Source organism: Nannospalax galili, unplaced genomic scaffold, assembly GCF_000622305.1.
Source record: "Nannospalax galili isolate Female #2095 unplaced genomic scaffold, S.galili_v1.0 scaffold95, whole genome shotgun sequence".
Taxonomy (NCBI): Eukaryota; Metazoa; Chordata; class Mammalia; order Rodentia; family Spalacidae; genus Nannospalax; species Nannospalax galili.
Genome location: NW_008342393.1, coordinates 4169386 through 4181360, shown reverse-complemented (window position 1 = coordinate 4181360; position 11975 = coordinate 4169386). Strand labels below are relative to the sequence as shown.

The window sequence follows — 11975 nt, the reverse complement described above, 5'->3', positions numbered from 1 at the left end:
GTTTTAATTAGGGTTACGATGTAATTTTACTTTAGTGTTTGTAAGACTGCTCTGGTTGCTAAGTAAAGAATGTAATAAGGGACATGCAAAAGATTAGGAAGACTACCAGGTCTGATAGTGCCTGCCTTTGATCCCAGCACTCAGGAGGCAGAGGCAAGTGTATCTTTATGAGTTTGAGGACAGTCTGGTTTACATAGTGAGATCCTATCTCAAAAACAAAAATAAAACCACACACAAAAAAGGCAGGCTCAGTAGTTAAGAGTACTGGCCGCTCTTGCAAAGGGTTCTGTTCCTAGCACCCATATGGCAGCTAAGAACTGTCAGTAACTAGTTCCGGAGGATCTGATGCCCTCTTCTGGCCTCTTCAGGCAATGCACCCACATGATACACCTACATGCAAGCAAAACACTCACACATATAAAAACAAATAAGTAAAATAATACAATTTAAAAGACCAATTAGGACCTTCTTCTAGACCCAAGCATAAGAGGATGTTAGAACTTGAATGAAGACAGGGAAGATGAAGAAAGTACGTGGATTCAAGAGCTATCTGGAAACTGGAATTTATGGACGTTTCTGAAGGATTTGATGTAAGGTACCAGGAGAATAGATGATAAGAAATGATGCCTAATTTCTACCCTGAATGAGCAGGGAAAGTCAGATGGGCTTGGCTTGGCCTGCCCCATCCCCACTGATCCTCCCTTTCTTTGGAGCCCCTGGGTTAATCTTCTGAAGCCCAGAACTTGAGAAACGGGCATCATTGGAAAGCCACTGGGTTGCAGGATCTCTAAGGTCCCTTCCAGTTATAACATACTTTTATTCTGAACTGAAAAGTCTGTGAATGGGAACAATCTCTGTTTCCTTTCTTTATTTTTTATTTTATTTATTTATTTATTTTTGAGACAGGGTCTCTCTGTAGCCCCAGTTGGTCTGGTACTCGCTATGTAGACCAGGCTGGCCTTGAACTCACAGAGATCTGCCTGTCTCTGCCTCCTGAGTGCTGGGACTAAAGGCGTGTGCCACCATGTCGAGCTGTTTCTTTTTTTAAAATTTATTTTTATTTTATGTGTATGAATGTTATGCCTGCATGTATGTAAGTGCACCCATGTTTTGCAATACCCATGGAAGACAGAAGAGGGCATCGGATCCCTGGAACTGGAGTTACAAAGGGTTGGTTGGTAACTACCATGTAGGTGCTGGGAATCGAACCTGCGTCTTCTGCAAGAACAGCCAGTGCTCTTAACCACTCAGCCATCTCTCTAGCTCCTGATTTATTTTAACTTGTTCTGTAGTACCTGGTAGAGCTCTGTACTGGAAAGCATTCAGTAAGTGCTAGTTGACTTTTCCCTTTGGCACAGAGTTTCCATAATTGAATTTTAGATTAAATTTTTCTTAAAAAAAATTAAATTCTAAAGTAAACTTTCATTTGAAATCAATTCCCTTTGATAAAGTAGAGCCATGGCAAGGGTAATCTAAAACTGTAAAATCCAAAGTAATTTCTGTGTTGAGCGGAGGTAGAATTTTTTTTGTTGCCTGTTTTTTGCTAAACTAATTATCTGCATCCGCATTTAGGTAAATGTTAGTTTTGGGCAAATGCCAACAGGTGGTAAATCAATCCTATTCACAACAGAAAAGAAAGAACACTGAAAACGATTCATGACAATGTACACAGAGTGGACACAGTTCACTCTTGGTAATAGATTCTTTGTTTAAAACAAATATTAAGATTCTAAAATTTATTTTGAAGTGATGATTTTAGATAAACTTTAGAAAACTTATTTACTTATTTATTCATTTATTTATGTGAGAGAGGTTCTCACTCTGTAGCCCAGGATGGTCTGGAACTCATGTGTCCTAAGTCTCTACATCTGGTTCTAGACCCATTTTGAAAAAGAATGAGATGGAAATAAGACTTGTGTTGCCAGTCCATGACAAAATTTAGGGTTCCAATCTGCCGTTCTCCTGCTCCTTGCTCTGTCTTTGCTTTTAGCTCCATCCTTCAGCTATCACGTTTCCCAGCCATTTTCTCAGGTTAAAAATTCAGAACTTCAATATCTTTAAGCTTATTGAAATCAAATAGTCAGGTAAGTACATCATACCAAGCCTTTTGTTTTATTAAAGAGGGAAGTAAAATGACAAAATACCTTTTATATGCCAAGCACTTCTGAACAAATAAATCTTTCAATGCTCTCTATTATCCATGTGATTTCATCAAGGAGATGGGGAGACCAGTGGTCCGGTGTCTGACCTGCTTCCTGTTTGGGATGGTTCCCTCGCTATAGAGAGCATCTGTGACCAGGAATGCTGCAAATCACACTGTGTACACCACAGCAATGAAAACTTGGTTGTGTCTCAGGTGTGACCTAAGATTGGTCTACTGGGTGCTGCTGCCTCTTGGAATTTGCAGTATAAGACACAAAGATGGAGGGAAGGTTAGACATCCTTTGTGGCAGTGGTGATGTGCCTAATGGTGGCTCTTAGTGGTACAGTGTCCAGAGGTTAGACCTTCTCACCAGATGGTCTGGGGGTTGTTGTTCTTTTAACAGCCCTTGGTTTCCACTTGAATTTCCAAGTCAGGCTCTTTGGCTTCTGTCAGTTCTGAGAGTCATCAACACAGTATTTTTTTCAGCAAATTCCAGTTCTGGAATAGTTAGAGCCAGAGTTGGCACAGTTCTTGCAACAAGGTACTCTGGTTGAAATGTAAGGGAACTGGCTCCAAGGTTGAAAAGCTTGTTCAAGAGGCACAGCTGGCAAGAGACAGTGTTCTGGCTGAGGCGGCTGTGCTGTTTCCTTGATTCCATGCTGCCTGGAGAATTCTAAAAAAGGGCACAGAAGCAGAGTGAACATGGGACACAGATGAGAGTGGGGAGTAAAGAACACTTAGCCCCCAAATTGATGTTCAATGACACATGCATAAATAAGTGACCTTACTCATGCCAGAGGCTGAGCTGTGTTCAAATATTATTTCAGCTCACCCGCACAATGATATGATAAGGTGGAAAAACCGAGTCCTGGGGAGATTTATCCATGTTTATATTATAGTAAGTCTTCCTGCTGGGTTTGAACTTGAATCCACAGACAAGAAGGCTGCTCATTCATGAAACTACAGCTTCCCTATGAAATTTAATCAATCAGTAAAAATGTTTCTCCTGTCAATTTCCTATTAACCTCATCATGGCCCCAGAACAACATTGTTAATGTATTTTTTTTCTTTCTTGTTTGTGATTTTACAGTGTCCTCAGATGTGTCATCTCTTTCTTTTCTTTAGGTGAGACATCTCTAGTATACAGGAATATATCCCTATAGGCCTTCCTCTGTATATCTATCTCCAGTGTCCACAAAGGAACTACCATTACAGCCAATGGGCCAGGGGACCAATTCAAAGCTGGCCATGGACTGATTAACTTAAAGAACAGACAGGAGACTTATCTCCCTAAAGTTCTTCCAACTAAAATAGTTCATGGTTAGTTTCTGTCAGTCTTACATGCCCCTACCTCCCTATAGTTTCAAGAAAAATTATACTCTTGCTTATTGGACTGTAAAATGGGGCCCAAGATCCTCGTTGGCAGAATAAATAAATACCAGACATCTCAGGGTCTTTGGGGACAGATCCTTTGCCCAGACCTGGCTTGTGACAATCAATGAACATTTTGTCGTTTGTGTTTTGGATTAAGAAGATGAGTTCTGCATGCTTCCTACCATCACAAGGAACAGTGAATTGAATTGGTGCCATTGTAAGCTTGATTGTTGTTGCATAGATAAAAGCCTCATTAAGTCCCTCATGAGGGGAGAAAAATTTTATTTTGAGGAAAGAGGAGCGAGGAGGGTTTCTAGCTTGTTGTGGTTATAACAACAAAACATTAAATGGAGGAAATAATTAAATAACTGAACTTTTTTTTTTATACAAACCTCGTCAAGAGGCTGGGTGAGTTTTTAATTAGTGCTGCATTTTCAATAAATCCGTATCTGTACGTGGTACCGATTCTTTCCTGGATAAGGGAAAGATAATAATGAGAATCTTATTTTTCAGTCCCACACTAAAGGGATGTCTGGTATATTTAATCATGCTGTAGAAATCCTGGCAGCTTTCTCTGAGCCCGGCCTCTGCTCTAATTACATTTCTAGATTTTAGTAAATTGAAAGGGAAAATGTAGGAACAAAATAATTAAAACCGAAGAGGAAGTGCATATTAAAAAGGAGAAGCTGTTTAAAATTCTTGCACATAGTGTTTCCAAGGACATCTACAATCGTTTAATCAGCTCCAGACCAAATCAAAGCCCTTTGTGCAAAGGCTGGTAGGATCATCTCTCAGGTGGGCGGTATGGTCCTCACAGTAAAATGGGAGCCTCATTGCACTGAGGTACAGATGGCGATAGGACCTCTTGTGGCCTTCCAGATCACTGGGGATTCAGGCCCAGCCTGGACAAGCTGCTGGCACAGATTCCTCACCCTGCAGAGTCCTCTCCCATATCCTGGGCAGAGTCTGGCTAAACTATAAGGATTAGCCTCAATTTTGAGGAAGCTGAAGCAGATGTCCATGCCTCTAAGCACCTCCTTCTGCATCCTTCTTCCCCATGTCTGTGCTCCTTTCTCCAAGGACCTTTTCTTTTTCTGCTTTCCAGTGAAATCCAAAGTCAAGGGAATAAATAACTAAATAGCCTCAGTGTCACCAAGAGTTAGCTGCTTGTAACTGGTTACTGGGTTACCACTGGGGCATTCTGAATTTCCACAGGAACTAAACAAACACTTTTCTGGCTTAAGCTAAAGGAATGAGTGTTTGGTGATAAAGATGATAAATGAATTCTAATAAGAAAGTTTCAAGCATCTGCCTAATAGGTGACAAGAACTCTGCTTGTTTTAAAGTAGAGGAAAACACAGAAACCACATCATTAGAGAATTTGGGATCTCCAATTAAAAAAAAGTCCTTTTAGCTGGGCATAGTGTGGCATACCTACAATCTCAGCACTCAGCAGGTGGAGGCAGAAGGATCAGGAGTTCAAAGTCAGCCTTTGCTACATACTGAGCTTGAAGTCAAACTGGGCTAGAGGAGAACCTGTCTCAAAAAAAACAAACAAACAAAAAACCAAAAAAACAAAACAAAAATAAAAGCAGAAAGCAAACAACAGCCTGGAATGTGGGTTGTGTAAGGTCTGAGTTTGAAGTGTTTTGTCAATGATTCCTAGAACATGTGGGGGGGTATTTTTGAGACAGGGTCTCCCTGTAGCTCCAGTTGGCCAGGAACTATGTAGACCAGGCTGGCCTTGACCTCATAGAGATCCCTCTCCCAAGTGCTGGGATTAAAGACCCACCACCAGGCCCTGATCCTAGGACATTTTAAGCTGGGATTATAGGATCTGCTTCTGTAGTTGAAAGTAGACAGCAGCTTGGCACTGTCAGGGTTTTGTTTTTCTTGTTTTTTCCCAACCCCCTGTGGCTTGGCTCATGGTCTGCCAGCCTTCCCTGCTGAACAGGCTCACCTGCCTCCTGGTGCCAAGAAGCATGCGGCAAAAGACAGGAGCACTATCTCCAGGAGACTGTCCCACAGGCCTGGGAACCAGCAGGGCTTCCAGAAGCTGTTCCTAAGACAGGGTGCAGACTTGTCACCTAATGACCCAGAGGTTCACTGGGTTGTTCTCTTGTATCCAATGCTGTGTACATTTGTGTTTCTATCTCAATATACAAAAGAGACAATGCCTGCTAGCTTTGGGGCTGGATTCATTAAGAGTATTTTTTTGTTGTTGTTGTTGTTTTAAGTTTAAGCTAAGGACAAGAAACATATAACAAATAGCCCACCACAAGGATGACTGTTTTCTCCCAGGGCCAGGTCCCTCTGTGACAACTCCGGAATCAGTTACAGCCCTCGGGACTCATGTGTCCAAGCCAACAGTTGTCACAGAGTCAGCTTCCTTTCCGTTGGGTCACCTATACACCCAGCTATACCCAGAAAGAACAGTACTTTTTTTTGTTTAAAAATGCATTTTTTTTTTTTTTTTTTTTTTTTTTTTTGAGACAGGGTCTCCCTGTAACCCCAGCTGTCCTGGAACTCACTATGAAGACCAGGCTGGACTTGAACTCACAGAGATCTGCCTGCCTCTGCCTCCCTAGTGCTGGAACTACAGGTGTGCACCACCATGCCCGGCTGCATTTTTTGTTTTTTTTTTGAGACAAGGTCTTGGTGTGTAATTTTGGCTGACCTGAAACTCCGTAGACCAGACTGGCCTTGAACTCAGAGGTCTTTCTTCTGCCTTAGCCTTCCAAGTGTTGGGATTAAAGGTGTGGTGGGCCTAAGTAAAGTACCTTTCAAGTTTAGCATTTGGAAGCTGGGCGTGCCCCGAGTGATGGCCCAGGGTTTTAATCACAGCACTCGGGAAGCAGAGGCAGGAGAATCTGAATTCGAGGTCAACCTGGTCTACTTGGAGAATCCAGGCCAGAAAGGGGTACCCAGTGAGACCCTGCCTCAACAAAACAAACAACCCTTTCCCAAAAAGGTACTTTAAAGTCTCTACAAATCATTACAAAGTCCAGAAAACATTTTTCTAACAGAGCTGTTTTTCAAAAAAAGAAAAAGAACGGAAAGTCGTCGGAAATCCATAAACGGCTTACACAGCTAAGCTTCACTTGTGACACGCCTGTTGCGTCCCTATCCACCCGGCCCCTCCATCTCACTTGCCTCCATTCTGGCCTCGCACTTCGACATCCACGCTTTGCCCTCTCCTGCCCCCCGCCCCCCCGCCGAGTTCCCGCCTCTTTTTACTCGGGCTCCTCCTTCCGCTCAAATCCCCGGGGCAGCGCCGCCTCGCGATGCTTGTGCACTAGGGGAGGTAGGCGGAGCTGGAGAGTCCGGGGCGGGGAGACCGGGCGGGGAGGGGAGAGGTGGGAAGCCGGGGGAGGGCACGCGGGGTGGGGTCGGGCGGGTACACGCTCGCTGCGTCGACGTGCTGACGACAGAATGCCCGGGCCGGTGTGTGTGTCGGCGTGTATGTATGTGTGTGTATGTGTGTGTGTATATGTGTGTTTGTGAGTGTGCGCGCTCCGGGAGTGTGTATTTGTGTATCGGCGGTCCCTCAGGTCCCGGATGTTCCGGACAGTATGAGGCGAGCGCGGGGGGCCGGGGACCAGCAGCTGTCGCCGCCGCTCTCAGGTGAGTTGAGGGGGGGGAGTCGAGGAATGGGTTGTCCTGTCTGGGTTGGGGGTCTCCCTTGAGAGGTGACTGACAAACCCCCCCCCCCCCCCGCTTCCCCTCGTGTTTTACCCTCTGCTTCATTTTCTACACCCGGGTTTCGTGGCCCAAGGAAGCACAAGCTTAGTCAGGCGTCCCTTCTCCCTAACCCTAGCATTCTGGAGACAAACAGGCCCCCTGCCTCCAGCCTTCCCCACCATCATTTCCCAGCCCCATCCCCCTTGCCAAATAGTGAGCTGTCGCCTGCGGCGAGATGGACGACTGCGCATGCGCGAAAGTAAAGGGGCTCCGGGTGCCTGGTCGCTGCTTCAGCGCGCATGCGCATTCCGCTGTTGCAGGGACCTGCGGAATAAAGAGCCTCTTGACCACGCGCCCGCCTTCTTCCCTGGCAGTGCTAGACTTGCCACCCAATAGTGAGCTAGTCTCTCAGATCTGAGAGGGAGAATTTAAATTATGCGAGGGACGTGAGGACAAAGCAGTGTTCGCATCTGGTGTTGCCCTAGAGACTCCCAGGCTACCAACGCCTCTCTGAGCCAACGTGTTCCACACTGACCCTTTTGAAACTGACTGCAACTTTTAGTTCTAGGATTACTTCCCTTTCCACTGCTCCCATCGTGCTGCACCTTTGGTACAAACTTCCCCTAAATTTAGGAATAGCTGCCCCATCTCATTCATTCTGGCAGGGGATTTTGATAGTCTTGCTAAGGAGGACCAAGGGTTATAAAAAAAGAAACTAAGGTGGGAATTCCTGTTTAGTAAAATTCTTAAGTTACCTTCTCAGAACTAGATAAGGAAGGAATACGGGGCACATACAGTTTAAGGTTTGGGGTTAAAATGGACATCAAGACATCAGGAGCCTCATCTACCAACCCTCCTATTTTGTGTGACCTATGTGTGGGGGGAGGGTTCTGTAGTGTTTTCAGTTTAGCTGTGGATGATGGTTCTTGACCACAGGTAAAACAAAGGCAATCTAAAACAATTGAATAACTTGTCCAGTAGAGGTATTAATTTCAAATAACAAGAATGATAATTCCTTGATATTTGCAAGTTCCGGAAACAAATTTAAAATGACAAACTTTACAGAAACATTCCAGTGGACAGGACATCTGGTTTCAGTTGACAGACTAGACTAGGTCCTTTAATTTGATACTGTGTTGTCACTCGTAGAAACTGCTGTATCTTACCTCTTATCATTAGAAAGGAAAGATAAACTTTTTTTTCATTTTATTGTTATCTATTTAGCGTCTATATGTGGTCCTGAGACCCGAACTCAGGGCCTTCCATATGCTAGGCATAGTGTTGTACGTTGAGCTACATCCCAGCCCCTCAAAAGATAAATTCTTACTAGCAATAAACTCTTAACTGGCAAAAGGTTTGAATTGGGTTGAAATGAACAGCTAAATTGCTGTGAGGTAGAGGGAATGGAGAAGGGGGGGTATTTTCTGTTTTTTTCATTACCTGGCCAACCTTGTGTCTGAGCTGGACAACCTTTTTGTTGTTTTTTTTTTTTGTCCTTTTGAGACAGGGTCTCCCTGTAGCCCCAGCTGGCCTGGAACTTGCTATGTAGACCAGGCTGGCTTAGATCTCATAGAGATCCACCTCTCTCTGCCTTTGGGTACTGGGATTAAAGGTGTGTGCCACCACACCCAGTTTATATTTTAAAGTTTAAATTTAAAGCCTTTATATTTTTAGAACTTTATTTAAAATTCTTTTTCCTTTGTGTCTTTCCTTGATATTCTTGGAAGACTTACTTTGGCTGCCTTTTTTAACTCTAGGACCTAGGGTCCTTGGGCCTCTCTCTCTCTCTCTCTCTCTCTCTCTCTATATATATATATGTGTGTGTGTGTGTGTGTGTGTGTGTGTGCGCGCGCGCACGCGTGTGTGCGCGCGTGTGTACTTTTCACTTCCTTGTTTAACCCTGGACTTTATGTGGTTCCGCTTTCTAGTGTACTGTTACTTGTTGCGATGTTGCTCTTGGAGCCAAGAGATGACAGAGGCAGCACAGGAATTTGGGGTGCATATATCATCCTGTGTTGGGAAAAAGCTGGAGACTAATAATTTTTCCTGAGTAGTATAAGTTATTGTTATAATCCTACACTTTGGATCAGGGCAATTGGTGTCCTTTTGGTGCTTTGGTAACTACTTTTAAAACAGTTATTATAGTGGCTACTTTGGTAGTTGGAAATAATGTTGCCTGTCTCACTCTTGGATAAGGCCCTGGTAAAATTTGGAAGTGACACTACTGAGGTAAGGAATGTCTTCTCTGTAGGCTTTCTTTATCTAGCTAGGATGCTTTGTTCTTATCTGAAAACATTTCATCTCTGAATTCACTGAAGACTCATTTAAATTTTGGATGGCACAAAAGCATGAAATGCTTTTAGGATTAAGATAAATGTTAATTAATTCATATTGGTGCAGAAACTTGTTTAACAAATAGAAGGTAATGCAAATATGAAACACAATTCAAAAGGTACACAGTGAGAATGAAAAAAATCTGTCCTTCTCCTTCCCTCCATCCAGTAACCCTCCCCAAGGCAACATCCTGTTCTTCCTGAAAGTCTCTACGTTTACCAGCACATTAATCTACATATTCTTTGGGGTGTGATTTACACAAATGGTAAGACACTGTACCCATTTTTAACTCTTTCACTTAATTTATCTTGGTGATCATTCCATATTGAACAGTGGCAAGGATTGAATTGTGTATGATACACCATCATTCAGTCATTTCTTCCTGAACATTCAGGTTTCTGGTACCACAGTTCATTCTTTATGTGTACTTGGGTATCTGTTGGATTAAATTCTTAGTGAATGTACTTGATCAATGGAATATGTATTTAAAAATTTTTTTAAAATTTATTTTTATTTTATGTGTATGTATGTATTGCCTGCATGTAGGTCAGTGCACCTATGTCATGCAATGCCCGCAGAAGTCAGAAGAGGCTGTCGGATCCCCTGGGACTGGAGTTATGGACAGTTGTTAGCTGCCATGTGGGTTTCGGGATCCGAACCCGGGTCTTCTGCAAGAACAACCAGTGTTCCCAACCGCTGAGCCATCTCTCCAGCCCCAGGAATATGTATTTTTAATGTCGGAGATGTTGTGGAATTTTTGTGAATTTTTATTCTTGCCACCAGTTCAAGTCTGCATTTCCTTACCAACATTGGTGTATTTTTTAATCTTTTCTGTAGTCTTTTCTCTGAGATTTTAAGTTCATTATATAGCTTCTCAAGTTTCATTACATTGAGGGGTTGTGGGCAAATTCTGTCACTGCTATGCACCTCAAGGGGTATTGACCAAAGAAGGGTGCTAGAGAATATAGTCATATGCCTGGATAACACAGCAACCTGGCAGTGCTAGGAAGGCATGTAAGACATGTATTCCAGTTTCTTTCTTTTCACTCTGAGATTCTGGTTTCTCTGTGTGAAACTCTAAAAGCTTATTTACAAGTGTTGTTTTCTGATATTCTTTGGGTAGCTGTAAATTGAGATTGCCTATGGAAGTGAACTGCTGTTTTGTTGAGTTGAAAAGATAACTCAGTTAAGGTACTTTTCCAAGTGTCTACTACCTCTGCCAGAATTTCGATATTAGTACTTTTAAGAGTCTTGTTTGCAGAATAGGAAAGAAGGAAAAGATGTCTATACCTAAGAGAGCTTGCAGTCTTTCTAGAAAACCAAATCTACTGAATATATGAAATAAGAGAAGGGTTAGAAAATAGAATGTAAATGGTGATATGCTGGTGTTCCATGTTGAGAAGATGTGCAAAGTAGTGACCAGTTGAGAAGACTTTGGAGGAAGTTGTGTCAGACTTCCTGTTTTTCTCCAGTTGTTTAAATGAAAAATTTTAAGCATACAGAAAAACTGAAAGGATGTACAGTTATGACCTTATGCCCATCACATCAGTTGTTCCCATTTCTGCTTTAAAGGTAGATGCTGGTTAAACATTTTTAGGAGAATAGTGCCATGCCATAGCCCTCTGTTAATGATGTGGGGTTTGATCATACATTTTAGGTGATAAATGCTAGATCACTGAAATTTTTTCCTTTTGTAATTATCAGGTAATCTGTAGAGTGGCACCACTTTGAAGCTATTACATTTCTTCAGAAACTTTCTACTTAATGATGATGATCCTTAACTTAGTTATATGGTTGTTGAAAATGATGATTCAAATTCTGCCATGCTGTTTCTTTTGACTAGTTTTTATTTTTTTTTTTTAAGTTTTTCGTTAGAAATAAATTATAATTTCTGTTAAAAAGTTGAGATTGAACTTGGAGAGATAGCTCAGCAGTTAAGAGCACTGGCTGCTGTTGTAGAGGACACAGGTTTGGTTGGTTCCCAGCACCCACATGGTGGCTAACAACTACCAGTAACTCCAGTTTCAGGAGATCCAATGCCTCTTCTGGCAGGCAAAAACATATAAAAGAGAAATAAATAATAAAAAAAATAACCAGGCATGGTGGCACATGTCTTTAACTCACAGCACTCGGGAAGCAGAGACAGGCAGATCTTTGTGAGTTGGAAGCCCACCTTGTCTACATATCGAGTTCCAGGCCATCTGGGGCTACAGGGAAACCCTGTACACCCCCCTCCCCAAATAAAAATAAAAAGTTGAGATGAATCCTTCTTTTAATACTTCTGAATAGGAGGTGGTTTAATTAACAGGTAGTTAGACAGTCCTGGGGATTAAAGTCCTGTAACATGTGAGGCAAGTACTCTACCTTGGGTTATATTCCTAGTTTTTAATAGTCTTTAATAGTGGCAAATGAATAGTTCTTTTTCTTTCTGTTAGTACCATCA

At 42.6% G+C, this 11975-nt stretch overlaps 1 protein-coding gene and 1 long non-coding RNA gene across 6 annotated transcripts in view; one reads left to right on the top strand and one right to left on the bottom strand.

Annotated features, from left to right (window-relative positions):
• Positions 1–2167: 2167 nt before the first annotated feature.
• On the bottom strand, positions 2168–5529 carry LOC115071300. Its single transcript, XR_003850397.1, has 3 exons — positions 5478–5529; positions 3910–3989; positions 2168–2816 (listed from the first exon to the last, which is right to left on the bottom strand). It is a non-coding gene; the product is annotated as an uncharacterized LOC115071300 (long non-coding RNA).
• A 1372-nt stretch (positions 5530–6901) lies between these two features.
• The window catches only part of Spop (speckle type BTB/POZ protein), an 84353-nt gene continuing 79279 nt past the window's right edge, over positions 6902–11975 (top strand). For 3 of the 5 annotated variants that reach the window (XM_029566076.1, XM_029566074.1, XM_029566075.1), the window contains exon 1: positions 6902–7141. The gene's annotated coding sequence lies outside the window, so the exon portion shown is untranslated. Of the gene's footprint in view, positions 7142–9700; positions 9798–11975 lie in introns of all 5 variants that reach the window. The other 2 variants (XM_008838316.3, XM_008838317.3) reach the window with 2 other exon arrangements.